General features: G+C 42.8%; 1 protein-coding gene across 1 annotated transcript in view; it reads left to right on the forward strand.

Moving 5' to 3' along the window:
• The first annotated feature begins 2,443 nt into the window (after positions 1–2,443).
• The window catches only part of LOC122128948 (butyrophilin subfamily 2 member A2-like), a 5,601-nt gene continuing 3,044 nt past the window's right edge, over positions 2,444–5,000 (forward strand). The window contains exon 1 of the mRNA XM_042704007.1: positions 2,444–3,633. The gene's annotated coding sequence lies outside the window, so the exon portion shown is untranslated. The remainder of the gene's footprint in view (positions 3,634–5,000) is intronic.

Consider the following 5,000-nt stretch of genomic DNA (forward strand, 5'->3'; position numbering starts at 1 on the left):
AGCTGGTAGTGGGTGATGGTGGCCTCAATGCTCTTACAGCCTGCTCTTCTGAGGATCTCAGTGTGTGGCACTCGGTCACGCCAAGTGATTCCTAGCATTCGCTGGAGACAGCGGATGTGAAAATGCTCCAGGGACTTCACATGGCGGCTGTAAGTGACCCATGCTTCACAACTGTAGAGGAGGGTGGTGATGCAAACTGCTTGATACACAGAGATTTTTGGATGGAGATATAAGTTCTTGTTTTGAATAGACCCGGCGCCTGAGTCTCCCAAAGGCAGCTGATGCTTGATTGATTCTGTTCTGGACCTCATTGTCGATGTTGTTGTCCTCAGAGTATCTGAATGATGGTACTACAGACAGTTTCTTATCAGTGATGTTGAAGATGGGTGGCGTGGATGGGATGTTGGTGCTCCACTGACAGACTACCTCTGTTGATGGTCAACCCCATCCTGCTGTGAGTCTTCACAGCCAGGACAGCCAGGACAGCCTGGAGGTCTTGTGGAGTGTGTGAGCCTTCACAGCTGCATCCAGGACAGTCTGGAGGTCTTGTGGAGTGTGTGAGCCTTCACAGCAGCATCCAGGACAGCCTGGAGGTCTTGTGGACTCCTACACTCCTGCACACATACTCCTACACACACACTCCTGCACACACACACACCTACACACACACACACACACTCCAACACACATACTCCTACACACACACACACACACACACACACACACACACACACACACTCCTACACACACACACACACACACACACACACACTCCCTACACACACACACACACACACACACTCCTACACACACACTCAAACACACACACTCAAACACACACACTCCTACACACACACACTTTTGCACACACACTTACCGCTTGGCATGAGCTCGATCACCAGCTTGGGGAAGGCGATGTTAGAGCACCCTACTTCAGCGCCACACACCTTCACACACTCCTCTGGGTCCACACACCCTACAGAGTCTACACACACACACACACACACACACACACACACACACACACACACAGTGTTAGAGCATCCCCACAGAGTCTATACACACACACACTTAAATGCTTCATTATAATGCACACACACACACACTTAAATGCTTAATTATAAGGCACTGCCTACCCTGCCAAAATTCAAACGTAAAAATGTTTATTAAATAATTGTATTTAATAAACTTGTATTTGTATTTTTACTGATTATTCTTGTGATTTATATATGCAATATGTGTGTTATTTCAATTGTTTAGACGTTACGACGACAAATGTAGCAGTGACGCATAATAAAATCCAAAGAAATGGTAGAATAAGCAGTGCTTTTACTGTCCATTCATTGCGGACGACAACGGAAAACTCATGTTGCGCATGCGCACTTCGACCCTGTATTCTTTAACATGTACGTCGAAAAGCACAACTCTGCTGTGCCTTTGCACGTAAATATGTTATGCCAGTAATCATCTACGTTACGTATCAAACATGGACCAATTCAAATCGAGATATTGCTGGACATTTGCGCAGCTGACGTCATTACACCAGCTAAACGTAATCCCCGCGAAATTCAAAGTCAAAATGACAGCAGCGGTATTTGCCGATATCATAGAACTGAGAAATGTATCCAAGCTCGATTTTAATGGAAAACATGAGTTACTAGCAAGAGGGAGGCCTTCGCCAACCTTACATGAACTACTGCGTCTTTCAGCCCTTGCCATTCTATCAATTGAGAGCCAGAGACTATGCAAACTGAAGGCCCGTAAAGAGGAGTTTTACAACGCTGTGATCGACGTCTTCACGAGGAAAGAGCGGCGGATGGATTTTATATACAAATAATATACCGATTGGTGAGTCAGAAACTATTTTGGGCTTAATTTTGAATTGATAAGTGTGGTTGAATTAATGCCGACTGCAAGCCATTTGCCTTGATATTCAATTGAGCAGTGTGTGTTCTCATTGTTGCTGACTGACAAACATAATTTCCGCTGTGCAATAATTAAGGATGGTTGCATTCTGATGCTGGACATTAACTGGTGTGTGTGCGTGCGTGTGTGCGAGTGCGATGATGTGTCATCCTGATTGGAAATTTCTTGATATCGACCGTGCGTGTGTGCCGCGCTTGTGCGTACTGTTTTGATGTAGCCTATTAGCCTAAACAATAAATTAGGTAATCTGGCTTTCATAACTCAGTGCCTACCCTCTTCCTGACATCACCGCACGTCACTAACATACAGTAGGCTACTTATTCTGTGCTACAGAGATAGAATGTTCAGTGGATTCTTAACTAATTGTTTTATTCTGCTCCTATTTGCATAAAGAAACTACAAAAAAACTTTATAACAGCCCAACGCTTTATTAACTTACTGACACGTCTCTCACATACTGTACAACCTACGTGCATCTCACGTCCAACTCGCACTTTCAAACAGGTCCGTGCTTTTTCTTAAGCTGTTTGGCTCTTAATGAACTGTCAAAAATGCGCACAATACAAATCATCTCTGAATGACAGAACTCATTACTGTTACTGTGAAAAACGAATCCTCTTCACAATTTAACTGGAGTGATATTCCTTGTTACCATTCACACACATTTGCTGAAATCAAATCACAGATCACGCTCACTTCAGGTGCCACATTCAAACCGGTCCGTGCGGACACAATATACTATTGTTACACAGATAATAATATCACTACGTTGGAGAGGAATTACGTGTGTGAGAGTGAGAGACGTGTTTTGGTTCGTTTTGGACATGTAAATGTATGTTGCAGGACAGGAGGGCGAAATGCAGTAGCTTACAACTCAGCGGTTTAAAAAAAGTTATTCATCCTCGTCAGTTCACTGTTTGTTTCCACCACTCGTCTCTCTGCGTGTTCTCTCTCTTTCTGCACAGCTTGCAGCTCGCTCCCAGTCCCCTCACTCTCACCCAAATAGTCTCGCTCCCACAATAATACGAGTTGTTTTTGCTTTGAGTTTGCTTACTATATTTATTTGTACACTTGAAACTCCGGGTTAGCCATGGAGACATTGCGGTGTTTTACTGAACTCGTAATACGGAGATCGCGGCAACCAACAGCGGCAGCCAGTGAGAGGACTCTGCATGAGATTGGCCATTTAAGTGTCAATCAAATTCGGTCATGGGACGTGATAACCAACCAGGTTCCTCTAGAAAATTCCTCCCCCAGACGTATGACCACAGATCGACACACTTCGCCGAGGAAACTTTTTATAGAGGTGACAGGACAGTTGAGATATCTGCAGGAGAACACAGCTGATTAACGGAGCTACAGCTGACATCAGGCAGGGGACTGAGAGGAAAAGGACTAATCCAGAGACTCCGCACTTCTTGCACCACTAAATGGGAAAGTAAAACTGTGAAAGTGACATTTCAGACGAGGGACCGTTACTGGGAGAGAAAATGGCCTCCGTAGCTCTCTGAAGAGGAGTTCTCCAGTTTACGCTGAAACACTCAGGGATCCATTTCTCCTGTCATGTAGTCACAGTGTGTGTAAAGCTGGTCTACAGCAGGAGTGTCCAGTCTGCAGGAGAAACAGCCTGTGTGTGTTTGGTGTGTTAAGATTCTTAGAAGCAGAGAAACCACAACTTCACTCCCATAGCTGGAACACTAGACTGAGGTAAGAAAAAAAAAAAAAAGTATTTATGTAATAATAGTTTATGCACAATCTCTTAACCAAAGTATATCACTGTATAAAGGCAGTAGAAATACAACAGATCACTCCAGTCTTAAACAGCACATGATGTAGAGAACATACCGGTATACATATGGGTGAGTGTACAATAAGAGGTAGCATACATACAACATGGACCTTCCTATATACTATTTCCTAACATTCAATATAGTCTGATCTATACATTCTTTAATAACATTGAATATAGTTATATCTACGTATTCTTTTATAATACACAATAAAGCCCTATCCATATATTCTTTAATTACACACAATATAGCCCTATCTATAGGTTCTTTAATAACAAAAAATGTAGTCCTATCTATATATATATTTAATAACACACAATGTAGTCCTGTGTCGGGTCAGAAATACAAGGAAGGTGAAACATTGGGGAAGAGGGGAGAGAAAGGAAAGAGGGGGGGGGGAGGGCAGTGATGATGATGATGATGATGATGATGATGATGATGATGGGTTAATGATTAGCTTCATAGCTAAAGGCCCCGTCACACCATAACGTTCTGGTCAACGTTCTCTGAACTTTCTAATCGTTCAATTTCGAGCGTTCTAGGGCGAGGTGGACACATCTGGCGTGTGACTTAACGAAAGAATAGCGTAGGACTGACGCATGACTACTAACGTGGGACTCACGCATGAGGAGCATGTAACCGCGACTTGTGACGTGTCACTTGTGCGCGACAAACGTGTGCTGACGTGTCTGCTACTAGCGCTGCTGCAAGTAAGAAGATGATAAATCCTGCTGAAAGTAAGAAGAATACAAAGCCTCTTTCACTAGCAATGTCTTCGGACGAAGATTTACTGTTATTATTACTGTGATTTACGAAATAACCGGCGTTATTCCTGGGGTTTTATGTTATTCAAATAAATTATTTAAATTTGACACTGAATTTGTGTTTCTCAATGTTTATTATTAGAAAACATCAACACATCCACACACATTGTCCATGTCACAAGAGTCTTCATATCATATCCATCTGCCATGGAACAGCACCAGCTATAACAGTGCTCAGCTATGTTCAAGTTCAGTAGGCTACATCTACTTCATGCTGGCTCAAGCAAGCATATACCCTCCACTCCGCTTTTCGCTAGATTATGCAATGACCTTGCATGACATGATAGCATTGAATATGTAGATGTATAGTGCACAGAATAACGTTTGCAATGATGTAAGTTGCGTTTGTTGATCACGTATGGTTAATAACATATTAATTGTAGAAGGGACATGATAAAATCAAGATCTTCCCTTGGTGAAAAAACTTTCGCCGATATCTTCCTAATAGAGATGGGTTAGG

Source organism: Clupea harengus, unplaced genomic scaffold (assembly GCF_900700415.2).
Source record: "Clupea harengus unplaced genomic scaffold, Ch_v2.0.2, whole genome shotgun sequence".
NCBI classification, from domain to species: Eukaryota; Metazoa; Chordata; class Actinopteri; order Clupeiformes; family Clupeidae; genus Clupea; species Clupea harengus.